Source organism: Coregonus clupeaformis, chromosome 37 (genome assembly GCF_020615455.1).
Source record: "Coregonus clupeaformis isolate EN_2021a chromosome 37, ASM2061545v1, whole genome shotgun sequence".
Lineage (NCBI taxonomy): Eukaryota > Metazoa > Chordata > Actinopteri > Salmoniformes > Salmonidae > Coregonus > Coregonus clupeaformis.
The window spans coordinates 30,850,889-30,865,144 of record NC_059228.1 but is presented as its reverse complement, the minus strand read 5'-3'; the positions used below and the strand labels follow the sequence as shown (position 1 = coordinate 30,865,144).

The 14,256-nt window shown below is 46.2% G+C and overlaps 1 protein-coding gene across 6 annotated transcripts in view; it reads right to left on the bottom strand.

Annotated features, from left to right (window-relative positions):
* LOC121553315 (inactive ubiquitin carboxyl-terminal hydrolase 54) overlaps positions 1-14,256 on the bottom strand; it is a 115,718-nt gene that overhangs the window by 63,478 nt on the left and 37,984 nt on the right. The gene's annotated exons all lie outside the window — the stretch shown is intronic.

The following is a 14,256-nucleotide window of genomic DNA, read 5'->3' as shown; positions in this document are numbered from 1 at the left end:
TTGTACCCTCAGTGTCCAGTGCATTCGGAAAGTATTCAGACCACTTCCATTTTTCCACATTTTGTTACGTTACAGCCTTATTCTAAAATTGATTAAATAAATAAAAATCCTCATCAATCTAAACACAATACCCCATAATGACAAAGTGAAAACAGGTTTTTAGACATTTTTGCAATGTAAAAAATTTCCATAAGTATTCAGACCCTTTGCTATGAGACTTGAAATTGAGCTCAGGTGCATCCTGTTTCCATTGATCATCCTTGAGATGTTTCTACAACTTGATTGGAGTCCACCTGTGGTAAATTAAATTGATTGGACATGATTTGGAAAGGCACACAACTGTCTATATAAGGTCCCACAGTTGACAGTGGATGTCAGAGCAAAAACCAAGCCATGAGGTCAAAGGAATTATCCGTAGAGCTCCGAGACAGGATTGTGTCAAGGCACAGATCTGGGAAAGGGTACCAAAAAATTTCTGCAGCATCGAAGGTCCCCAAGAACACAGTGGCCTCCATCATTCTTAAATGGAAGTAGTTTGGAACCACCAAGACTCTTCCTAGAGCTGGCCGCCCGGCCAAACTGAGCAATCGGGGAGAAGGGCCTTGGTCAGGGAAGTGACCAAGAACCAGATAGTCACTCTGACAGAGCTCCAGAGTTCCTCTGTGGAGATGGGAGAACCTTCCAGAATGACAACCATCTCTGCAGCACTCCACCAATCAGGCCTTTAGTGTAGAGTGGCCAGACGGAAGCCACTCCTCAGTAAAAGGCACATGACAGCCTGCTTGGAGTTTGCCAAAAGGCACCTAAAGGACTCTCAGACCATGAGAAACAAGAGTCTCTGGTCTGATGAAACCAAGATTGAACTCTTTGACCTGAATGCCAAGCATCACGTCTGGAGGAAGCCTGGCACCATCCCTACGGTGAAGCATGGTGGTGGCTGCATCATGCTGTGGGGATGTTTTTCAGCGGCAGGGACTGAGAGACTAGTCAGGATCGAGGGAAAGATGAACGGAGCAAAGTACAGAGAGATCCTTGATGAAAACCTGCTCCAGAGCGCTCAGGACCTCAGACTGTGGAGAAGGTTCACCTTCCAACAGACAAACAACCCTAAGCACACAGCCAAGACATTGCATGAGTGGCTTTGGGACAAGTCTCTGAATGTCCTTGAGTGGCCCAGCCATAGCCTGGACTTGAACCCTATCGAACATCTCTGGAAAAACCTGAAAATAGCTGTGCAGCAACGCTCCACATCCATCCTGACAGAGCTTGAGAGGATCTGCAGAGAAGAATGGGAGAAACTCCCTAAATACAGGTGTGCCAAGCTTGTAGCGTCATAACCAAGAAGACTCGAGGCTGTAATCGCTTCCAAAGGTCCTTCAACAAAGTACCGAGTAAAGGGTCTGAATACTTATGTAAATGTAATATTTCAGTTATGTATTTTTAATAAATTACCAATTTATTTATTTTAAACTGTTTTTGCTTTGTCATTATGGGGTATTGTGTGTAGATTAATGAGGAAGAAAAAACAATTTAATCCATTTTAGAATAAGGCTGTAACATAACAAAATGTGGCAAAAGTCAATGGTCTGAATACTTTCAGAATGCACTGTATATGCTTATGGTAACATTTATGATACTATGAAACATTTATGAGGTTTGGTGGCTAAAATTCGGAGCTCTTGGCGGTTTTTAAGTAGGCTCTTTCTCAGTCTTTCCATATCCATCATCATCACAATATGCTTTAAATGGTCCGACTTGAGGGCAGAGTTGCAGGGACGGGAAGAGGAGTGATGAGATGAAAGGGAAAGGGATTAAGAAGGAGGGAGAGAACAATGAAAGAGGTAATAAGGCTGAGGTACAGAGGAGGAGTGCAAGAGTCAGTACATCCCTTTTTCTGAGCAGAGCTATTGTGTGTGGCTGTGATGAACCGAGCCTTCTCACCTCTTCCTCTTCCGTTCCTCCTCTCCTCTCTTCTCTCCTCCGGGTGTGTTTACCCAGCGCTGAAACACAGGCTGGCCTGTACTTGTGATGTCACCAGGTCACGTCTGTCTGTTTGTGTTTGCTCTCACAACCCGGACCTGAGGCACCGACTGGCAGGATCAACCAACCTCTGGTGTACAGTGTACACAGTATGACTCTGACAGACACAAAGTTTTGAGTTTTGTGTTTGCAGACACCAAAAGGGAAACATCAATACTCCTGAATGAGTCATTCATTAATGAGTCATTCATAAACCATCACTGTTAAAATGTGGGAAGAAATGTCCCCCTTCCACACACTTTATAAAAAACGGTGTAAAAAAACAAATGTGAGCAATTAGTCACCATCGCGTATTCAAGAGGATAGACTCTTCGTGAACCTGAGGCGACACTGAGAGCAAGACTAAGGTGTGTGTGTGTCTGTGTCTCTACTCTGCATGTATGCATGTCTGCATAAGTACTTGTTTACTTCAAGGAGGAGGATCAACAGCCCACACACCTCCTCCTGTCCTCTCTATCCCACAAGCCCAGTGAATGGTGCTGACAGAGTCCAAAATAGTTCCTCTGCCAGACAAAAACAACACTTTCAGTGCTTGTGGTGGGAGTAAGACAATCCCTGAGCTGGCTGGGCTGGGGAATTATATGGGCGTTGTGCAGCAGCCTAATCACCATCGCAGGGAGGAGAGGGTTCAAAGGGGGGCTTAGCCGTTTCCTGTAACGAGGTGGCTTGTTAACACCAATGCTGGGTGAAGACGGTGGATAGGACGGCTGAGGGTGCTTGGGCATCTCCTATAGGTGGAGTGTTGTGTTGTTATCATCCTGACCCCACCAAGGGTGAGGTTAAGGGGGTGTGTAGCATTGGCATCTCCTATACAGCTAACTACCGTTTTGTTGTGGTCGTGGGGTGGGGGAGGGGAGGGAGTTCAGTTAAGAGGCAGGTCATGTGGGCAGATTAGCCTGATCAGACCCTGCCTAGGATTAGTCTGTCCCATTGGTCAGGGATCTGTCTGGGCCTGGGAGGGAGGCAGACCTGACTAACCTAGCCGCTACGCTACGACATGAAGCTCAAATTAGCTCCACCACAGACACAGATGTCTACTGGGCTGTAGGAGGCTCCCTCAGCATGGCCCGTAGCCACTGTGCATTTGCAGTGGTAACCAACACCACATGGCCAGGGACAGCCACAGGGAGTTAGTAAACATGCTGCTAGTCCCAGATACTCATGAAGGGAGATGGGATTCCCTCCCTCCCTGTTGCCTTCACATGAGCTCATTGCAGACAGCTCTGATGAAATGTTCTCAAAAAGCCATCATCGTCAAAGAAGTGACCACAAGAGCTGAATGATTTCTAAGCAGTAGGTTAATTGGGACACTACACTGCAAGCATAGCCCTAGCGTTCCATATACAGTGGGGAGAACAAGTATTTGATACACTGCCGATTTTGCAGGTTTTCCTACTTACAAAGCATGTAGAGGTCTGTCATTTTTATCATAGGTACACTTCAACTGTGAGAGACGGAATCTAAAAAAAAATCCAGAAAATCACATTGTATGATTTTTAAGTAATTAATTTACATTTTATTGCATGACATAAGTATTCGATCACTTACCAACCAGTAAGAATTCCGGCTCTCACAGACCTGTTAGTTTTTCTTTAAGAAGCCCTCCTGTTCTCCACTCATTACCTGTATTAACTGCACCTGTTTGAACTCGTTACCTGTATAAAAGACACCTGTCCACACACTCAATCAAAGACTCCAACCTCTCCACAATGGCCAAGACCAGAGAGCTGTGTAAGGACATCAGGGATAAAATTGTAGACCTGCACAAGGCTGGGATGGGCTACAGGACAATAGGCAAGCAGCTTGGTGAGAAGGCAACAACTGTTGGCGCAATTATTAGAAAATGGAAGAAGTTCAAGATGACGGTCAATCACCCTCGGTCTGGGGCTCCATGCAAGATCTCACCTCGTGGGGCATCAATGATCATGAGAAAAGTGAGGGATCAGCCCAGAACTACACGGCAGGGCCTGGTCAATGACCTGAAGAGAGCTGGGACCACAGTCTCAAAGAAAACCATTAGTAACACACCATGCCGTCATGGATTAAAATCCTGCAGCGCACGCAAGGTCCCCCTGCTCAAGCCAGTGCATGTCCAGGCCCGTCTGAAGTTTGTCAATTACCATCTGGATGATCCAGAGGAGGAATGGGAGAAGGTCATGTGGTCTGATGAGACAAAAATAGAGCTTTTTGGTCTAAACTCCACTCGCCGTGTTTGGAGGAAGAAGAAGGATGAGTACAACCCCAAGAACACCATCCCAACCATGAAGAATGGAGGTGGAAACATAATTCTTTGGGGATGCTTTTCTGCAAAGGGGACAGGACGACTGCACCGTATTGAGGGGAGGATGGATGGGGCCATGACAACGACCCGAAACACACAGCCAGGGCAACTAAGGAGTGGCTCCGGAAGAAGCATCTCAAGGTCCTGGAGTGGCCTAGCCAGTCTCCAGACCTGAACCCAATAGAACATCTTTGGAGGGAGCTGAAAGTCTGTATTGCCCAGCGACAGCCCCGAAACCTGAAGGATCTGGAGGAGGTCTGTATGGAGGAGTGGGCCAAAATCCCTGCTGCAGTGTGTGCAAACCTGGTCAAGACCTACAGGAAACATATAATCTCTGTAATTGCAAACAAAGGTTTCTGTACCAAATATGAAGTTCTGCTTTTCTGATGTATCAAATACTTATGTCATGCAATAAAATGCAAATTAATTACTTAAAAATCATACAATGTGATTTTCTGGATTTTTGTTTTAGATTCCGTCTCTCACAGTTGAAGTGTACATATGATAAAAATTACAGACCTCTACATGCTTTGTAAGTAGGAAAACCTGCAAAATCGGCAGTGTATCAAATACTTGTTCTCCCCACTGTACGTTATTTTCGGTATGCAACACCAGAAGCAGAAAAACGGAGGCAGCATCATCAGTGCGAGACAATTATTTCAGTTGAGAACACTTTGGAAGCGTGATTGAAATGCTTGTTGATCACAGTGACTCTGTTTCACCAGAAACTTGCACTATGCGAGCGCTTTGGCCGGTTTGTGCCACAAAGCGAGAAAAAATGTATGCACGCATGACTGTAAGTCGCTTTGGATAAAAGCGTCCGCTAAATGGCATATTATTATTATTATTATAAGACCAAAGTGGGCTAAGTCTCCTAGGCAACAAAAGTATAGGCCTAGATGAGAGCTGGGATGATGTGCTCCAACAGGTTTGAATTCATCCATCTCTTTTCATTCACTTAGAATTTCTAGGACATATGAAATAGGTCTCAGAAGGGATGTTCTCTAAAAGAGGGATCATCACTGAATGAAGTCATCGATGAAACCACCAATGAAAGGGGAGTCAGGATAACGACACCGGTCCCTAAATCCACCTCTTCACACAGCAGCACAGCTTTCAGTCAGCATTTAGGGAGCCGAGAGAGAATCTGTTTGACTCAGGGAAGATGGCGCCCATTGCCAGGCAACAGGCTGCCACATCTGATTAGAGGGCTGGGTGCTGATAGACTGGCCTCTCTGACCAGGAGGCATGTTGACATGCCCACATCGATCAGCGTGTGTCACATCACGTCCAGGCCAGCTCTGCTCACAGTGATTCCTCAACAGGAAGCTACACAGACCACAACAGGCCTGGGTGCCATCACACACATCGTGGCATGCTGGCTTCTCTCTCGCCATACGATTGTCAGGTAAGATTAGCCTACATGCTTTTGAGTAGGCCTACATATGAACGATTAGGAGAATCAAAATTGGAAAATGGAATCAATAGCCATCTATCTGCATTCAAATGAATCATGGTCCTTCATAAGAAAGATCCATACTAATGCAAACCACACAGAATGATGCTGGACCCTTGTGGCTGTGTGACACTGACTGGGCAGTGTGTACACAGTGTGACTGTGAAACCCACCAATTTTGACTAATTCAATTGAACTCAGTGAGGCGAAAAGGCTGAGCTGAGTGCTAGCGAGACAGAATAATTAATGGGCCATTATTAATGGGCCATTATACAGTTCTCCCAACCTGTCTGCCATACATCACACAGATAAAGCGGGAAAAGGCTTCTTAAAAGATTCCCCATCAAATTAAAAACGCTGTATGACCCAGAGAAATACCATTTGGGTGCTTGAGAAGTATCAACAATAGTAAAATGCTGTTAAAAGCTTAAATAGCGTTATACTGCCTCGAACACGCTAGGATTAAGCAAATGAAGCCTGACAAGACTCTTTGGTGCAATTCGAGGTTAACGGGCATAAAGAGCATAGTAATCCCCCCCAGCCCTCCCCTTCCATATCATCTCATAATAACTAATCAATAGAGGCAAGAGACAGTCTACAACACCTTTACTGGCAGTCGCTCCCTGGGGGGGGCTTGCCTGGAAGTGGTTACGCAACATGATGACAGTGTAGCCCCTCCTTCGCCTGCACCCCTATAATCACCACTAATGCCTCCCGCTGGCACCCTTCCAGCACCACTCTACCACAATGCCAGCCTGGCAGGGCGCCGTGCCAGGGCCTGGCCACCGGGACTACGCCCACAGGGGGCTGCAAAGTAGACTTGTGGAGGCCGCATGGGGCTCGCTCCCAAAGACATCCCTCTGCTGCTCACATGCAGGCCCACTGCTGTGCTGCCATTTAATATTGAAACTGAATTAAGGACTGTACTGGCAAATCTGTAGCCTGATCACCAGAAACGGTTCATGCCTTAGGAAACTCTTCCAATCTTGAAATGGCATGCCATAATGTTGTTTCACTTTCATTAGAGACAGGTGAGGAGGACAGTTTGGCCACACTGGCATTGAGTCTCACCATCGAGCAAACTCACACTCCAGTCTGACAGTAACATCTTCAGCTACTGGTGATTTTATCACAGTCTACTTCTGCCAAGCAGACCTCTTTAGGAGCTTACAGTGACACATGAAAACAGGAGCCCTGCTGGTGAGAACCACACCACCATTAAACCAAGAGCCAAGGCTCTGGGAGATTCTGGCTTTGACTACTGAGAATATTAGTCAAAAGGCAACCATTGAATGAACAGTTTGATGGGACTTGATGAGGGATACCAATGAAATGTTGGTCAAACAATGAGGAAAGAGGTCACTTTAAGTATTGAAAAACTAGGCTGCTGACTTGTCTGTATTCCAGCAGCCTAACCTGAATAACGTTTGCCACTATTAAAACCCTGGCCTCTGACCTGCCAAATGATAAAACATCTGCCCCCAGCTCGCATTGCTGGTAAATCTGGGCTGTTTGGGCATTTAATCTGTCCTCCTAATTGTCTTAATGCGGCATTACTGTATTTATATAATCAGCTCCAGCCCTATTTCAAATTACCTGGCCTGGAAGATCATTCTAACATGGGAGGAGGGGGGAGAGAGAGACAGGCTAAATTAATATTGAAATAACCTTGCATAATTCTTGCATCTGGTTTACTGTTACTGAGAATGTGGCGCTAAAGCAGAATAAACAAACTAAACTCAGCCAAAAATACTCTACCTCACCTCAGTGAGAGAGAGAGCACTTGGGTCTTAATGAGTATTACATAAGTTAAGTCTAGCATGACATAGGCCTACATCTGTTTGCTGACAGACAGCAACTAGTGACAATTAATGACTCTGAAATCTTAAGGCTGACTCCTGATTCTCTCAGTCATTCACACGCACTTGTGATTTAGTATTGAGATGACTTGCTATGGCTCAGGTGAGGAAGGGGGAGAGATGCTGAAGAGATTAGAAGCATGCTGTGGGGTGTGGGGTGATGCCAGGACAAACAATGTAAGTGTGCAGTGTGTACATCCAAACACAGACACACCCATCCTGGCTGCCTGTCTGCACACTAGCAGAGATCTGGCAGACAGCATGGGGTAGGGGTAGCCTGCGAAAGTAGGAAAAGGAGGGATTCAGTATAGAGGGCTGCCAGTGGGACCCGACATCATTGCGGCGCGGTTGGCATTTTTCATGCTGCGGGCGGGAGTGGGCGGTCAGACAGACAATATTTTTGGTATCGTAGATTAGGCTACTTGGAAACAGTTGTCTGTCTGTTTTGTAGGCTATGCGTTAGCCAATCTACTGTATTAAAAGCACCTCTTTGTCGCACTATTTACACACTCTCTCTCATCATTCGCTGTTTCAAGTTCAATAGCACCTCTTCTCTCCTAGTTGGGTGTGCGAGATCAATTGCACCCGTAGGCTACAGTGGGGGAAAAAGTATTTAGTCAGCCACCAATTGTGCAAGTTCTCCCACTTAAAAAGATGAGAAAGGCCTGTAATTTTCATCATAGGTACACGTCAACTATGACAGACAAATTGAGGAAAAAATTCCAGAAAATCACATTGTAGGATTTTTAATGAATTTATTTGCAAATTATGGTGGAAAATAAGTATTTGGTCAATAACAAAAGTTTCTCAATACTTTGTCAAAGGACACCAGAATCAAAATTGTAGACCTGCACCAGGCTGGGAAGACTGAATCTGCAATAGGTAAGCAGCTTGGTTTGAAGAAATCAACTGTGGGAGCAATTATTAGGAAATGGAAGACATACAAGACCACTGATAATCTCCCTCGATCTGGGCTCCACGCAAGATCTCACCCTGTGGGGTCAAAATGATCACAAGAACGGTGAGCAAAAATCCCAGAACCACACGGGGGGACCTAGTGAATGACCTGCAGAGAGCTGGGACCAAAGTAACAAAGCCTACCATCAGTAACACACTACGCCGCCAGGGACTCAAATCCTGCAGTGCGAGATGTGTCCTTCTGCTTAAGCCAGTACATGTCTAGGCCCGTCTGAAGTTTGCTAGAGTGCATTTGGATGATCCAGAAGAGGATTGGGAGAATGTCATATGGTCAGATGAAACCAAAATATAACTTTTTGGTAAAAACTCAACTCGTCGTGTTTGGAGGACAAAGAATGCTGAGTTGCATCCAAAGAACACCATACCTACTGTGAAACATGGGGGTGGAAACATCATGCTTTGGGGCTATTTTTCTGCAAAGGGACCAGGATGACTGATCCGTGTAAAGGAAAGAATGAATGGGGCCATGTATCGTGAGATTTTGAGTGAAAACCTCCTTCCATCAGCAAGGGCATTGAAGATGAAACGTGGCTGGGTCTTTCAGCATGATCCCAAACACACCACCCGGGCAACGAAGGAGTGGCTTCGTAAGAAGCATTTCAAGGTCCTGGAGTGGCCTAGCCAGTCTCCAGATCTCAACCCCATAGAAAATCTTTGGAGGGGAGTTGAAAGTCCGTGTTGCCCAGCGACAGCCCCAAAACGTCACTGCTCTAGAGGAGATCTGCATGGAGGAATGGGCCAAAATACCAGCAACAGTGTGTGAAAACCTTGTGAAGACTTACAGAAAACGTTTGACCTGTGTCATTGCCAACAAAGGGTATATAACAAAGTATTGAGAAACTTTTTTTATTGACCAAATACTTATTTTCCACCATAATTTGCAAATAAATTCATTAAAAATCCTACAATGTGATTTTCTGGATTATTTTTTCTCATTTTGTCTGTCATAGTTGACGTGTACCTATGATGAAAATTACAGGCCTCTCTCATCTTTTTAAGTGGGAGAACTTGCACAATTGGTGGCTGACTAAATACTTTTTTTCCCCACTGTATATATGTAGTCTAAATTAAATGCATGGGCGGAGAAGCACAGCAATGTTGTGCCTTTTCCTTTTGAATAAATATTGATAACCCCTTTATTTGTCTCTGCCTGCAACTCGTCCCGCTCCTAAAAAGGTAGCCTATAGGCTATGCAAAACGTAAGAGAAAGTGCAAGTGTCCGCTCTCATCATTCTTGCTGCTTCAAGCTCAGTAGCCATACCTCTCCTCTCCTAGTTGAGCGTGTTAGATCAGGTTTGCGTGTGGTCTCTATTAAATAGAGCAGGCTATATGCATTGGCGGAGAAGCATGGGGGTTATCTTTCCAAGGAAATGTACTTCCTAAATATAATTAAGCTATAGTTTAGGCCTACTACATTGTCTGGAAATAAATATTGACCACTCATATTTGTCTCTGCCTTCAAATCATCCCGCTCCTATTAAGGTAGGCTATATTGTGCAAAACGTAGCTCAAAAGAAAGTACAAGTGTGATAACCCCCGTGCTTCTACGTTCTTGCTCCAACTCTGGCTCTCTTTCAAACTACGTCTAGCCTATTGGCTGATATATCCCAGTAATACCAATAGCCTAATATAGCCTAATGGGCCAAGTGAGAATCTCTGGTAATTTAACCTATTTCTTCGGTTATTTCGGATCATTTTGATATTGCCTATAGGGCGCAAAATTGCTGGGGACCATGGCTGCCAAGCGAGCTCCGTGACCTATGCGAGCTGCGGGACTGCGGTCAGGTTCGGGACCAGTTCTTGTGGGAGCGGGTGGGAGTTGGACTAACCTAACGTAGCAGGCGTAAAAAGACGCCTGAGCAGAGTCCCGACATCCATTTTTCAGGGGAAACGGAAGTTAGGTTGAACATACTGTATCCCTGACAACCGGAAACATCCACTTTCTACTGACCCTGTGGAGAGTGGAATTGGACAAAAAGCCAGCAGGAGCGAGCGGGTACGGTATGAAAAGCTGCGGGAGCGGGAGGATGAAATCAGTCCCGCGCAGACCTCCAATTCAGTAAATTTCCACTCCAAAAGAAAACAGGGCAGATAAAGACGTAGCCCGTTGCCATGGAAATGGGCTGGGTTCTTTTTTTGTGATGAGGGAGTGGGTGTGGGTATGTGGGGTGGATGGTCAAACACACAAGACATGATGACACATTCCATGGGGACACATTGGTCAGTACCAACACCCCTCTCCCTCCCAACCTCTTTCCACCTCTTTATCAATATTTCTAAGAAAACTAAAATGAGAGAGGAGAGCAGTCGGAAGCAGTAAGAGGACACTCAATAGTTTCAAGTGACTGACAGTGAGAGAGATGAACAATCGAAAGAGACAGAAAAAGAGTTTGAGGGGAGGGGAGAAATCTAGGAGACATAGCTATGTAGCTAGAAGAGAGGAGATGCGATGAGAGAGAGAGAGAGAGAGAGAGAGAGAGACAGAGAGAGAGAGAGAGAGAGAGAGAGAGAGAGAGAGAGAGAGAGAGAGAGAGAGAGAGAGAGAGAGAGAGAGTGAGATGAGAGAGAGAGAGAGAGATGGAAAGCAGGGCAGGGCAGGGATGAGCAGAGAGCATGGCAGCAATCACTCTGGCCAGATCAGTGCAGATGAACTGGGCTGCAGCCAGCCAGAGGTTGAGTCTGGGCACAGAGCTCCATCTCCGGCTTTTAGCCTCTCTCTCACTCACTCTTTGTCTCTCTCGCTCGATCACTCATCAGGGCTCTAAATTTAAACAATTAATTGGTAGCAAAAAAAGTTAAGAGCACCACATGAAATTTAGGAGCACCAAAAAATATGATTTTTTAAATTGATTGCGACACAGCCTATATTGGGCCTACATGAATTCTAGCTACTTTTGAAGCACATGTTGTGCCCTAGAAACTAATATCCCTCAATATTAGGAATGTGTGCATGTATGTCTGTGTGGGTGTGTGCATGTGTGCTAAGGTGCGGAGAATCAGAGCAGATGGTCAGTCCAGTTCAAGTGTTCAGTGTATGAGCCTGTTGGTATCAGACCTCACGCTCCAATACTGTCTGACCGACGGTAAGGGAGAGAATAGCTTGTGGCTGGGGTGTGTGGGGTCCTTGATGATGCTGTGTGCCTTCCTCAGGCACTGTTTTGGTGAGGTGTCCTGGATGGGTGGGAGCACGGTCCCAGTGTGGAACTGGGCCGTCTTCGCCACCCGGTGGAGGGCGTCGTGAACGGAGCAATTCCCGTACCAGGCCGTGATGCAACTGGTCAGGATGCTCTCAATGGTGCAGCGGTAGTATTTAGAGAGGACCCGGGGGTCATGCAAAATTTCTTCACCCGCCTTAGGAAGTAGAGACGCTGTTGCGCCCTCTTGAAAAGAGTGGTGGTGTTGTTGGTCCATGACAAACAAGTCCTCAGTGATGTGGACGCTGAAGAACTTAAAACTAGTAACTCTCTCTACTGCAGTCCTATTGATATGGATCGGGGCATGTTCCCTCCTCTGCTTCCTGAAGCCAACAATCAACTCCTTTGTTTTGCTGACGTTTTGCTGACACCACAATGCCAGTTCACTTACCTCCTCCCTATAGGCTGACTCGTCGTTGTTGGTTATCATGCCTACAACCGTGGTCTTGTCAGCAAACTTGATGATGGAGTTGGTGTCGTGCAAAGCCACGCAGTCGTGGGTGAACAGGGAGTACAGCAGAGGACTGAGGACATAACCCTGGGGGGCCCCTGTGTTAAGAGTCAGTGGGGAGGAGGTGTTGTTGCCAATACTCACAGCCTGTGGTCTGCTCGTCAGGAAGTACAGGATCCAGTTGCAAAGGGTGGTGTCCAGACCAAGGGCTCTGAGCTTGGGGTCGATCTTGGAGGGAACAATAGTGCTGAATGCTGAACTCAATTGTTACGGCCGTGTGAATAGCTATGGACATGGCATCATCCGTGGATCTGTTAGAGCGGTAGACAAATTGGAGTGGGTCCAGTGTGCCTGGCATGCTGGCCTTGATGTGGGCCATGACCAGCCTCTCGAAGCAGTTCATGATGACCGAGGTGAGCGCGACGATAGTCGATAGTCATTTGGGCATGTCACCTTGTTTTTCTTGGGCACAGGTACGATGGTGGTCTCCTTTAAGCATGTGGGGACCACAGCCTGGGACAGGGACAGGTTGAAGATGTCCGAGAAGATGCCTGCCAGCTGGTCAGCACACACTCTGAGGACACGGCGAGGGATGCCATCTGGGTCGGCGGCTTAGTGAGTATTCACTCTTTTGAGAGTTTTCCTCATGTCAGCCTCTGAGAGCGAAAGCACCTGGTTGTCCTGAGCAGCGAGAGTCTTCCTGGATGGCGCAGTATTGTCTGCCTCAAAGCGAGCATAGAATGTGTTAAGCTCGTGTGGGAGGAAGGCTTCGGTGGGCACCACACAGCTGGATTTGTGCAGTGCTTGCCACATGTGACGTGAATCTGAGTTGTCGAACATCAATTCAAGTTTGAGTCTGTATTGTCTTTTTGCGTCCCTAATGGATTTGCGGAGCGAAAGAAAGGCAGTGCTGCTCTTGGATCAGCTATCTCCATTCAAATCTTACCATAACATTATAATTATTCCACAATACTGATGATGGATCAGCTCCTAGAAAGATTATATCACGTATGGCTACAAATATTGAGGCAACTTATTCTAATGCTTACCCTACGAGAATGCACTAAATCGAGATTTGTTGTTGTTGTTACATATCGTGAAATATATGCAAGCAAAAATGACAGACAGTAGCCTACAATTTGCAAAATAGAACTTAATTGAATGAACATGAACTTGGCTTCAATATTATATAATTATATAGGCCTACAGTTGAAGTCGGAAGTTTACATACACTTAGGTTGGAGTCATTAAAACTCGTTTTTCAACCACTCCACAAATTTCTTGTTAACAAACTATAGCTTTGGCAAGTCGGTTAGGACATACTTTGTGCATGACACAAGTAATTTTTCCAACAATTGTTTACAGACAGATTATGTGGGAAAGGGAGAGATTTAATATGTCCATGAACACACCAGCCAGCTGGTCTGCGCATGCTCTAAGGACGCGGCTAGGGATGCCGTCTGGGCCGGCAGCCTTGCGGGGGTTAACATGCTTAAATGTCTTAATCACGTCGGCCATGGAGAAGGAGAGGCCACAGTCCTTGGTAGTGGGCCTCGTCAGTGGCACTGTGTTATCCTCAAAGCGGGCGAAGTGTCACGATCGTCATCTACAGAGGAGGACCAAGGCGCAGCGTTGAATGCGAACATTTTATTAAATGAATGAACACACGAACAAAAACAACAAAACGAAAACGTGACGTCCCTGGTTACATACACGAACCAACACGGAACAAGAAACCACAAATAATGAATGCCTAACGGCTACCTAAGTATGACTCCCAATCAGAGACAACGAGCTACAGCCGTCTCTGATTGGGAGCCACCCTGGCCAACATTGAATTACAACAACTAGAACATAAACAAATGAAAACTCACACCCTGGCTCAACATACTAGAGTCCCCAGAGCCAGGGCGTGACAGTACCCCCCCCCCCTAAAGGCGCGGACTCCGACCGCGCCAACCAAATACAACAGGGGAGGGACCGGGTGGGCACTCCGC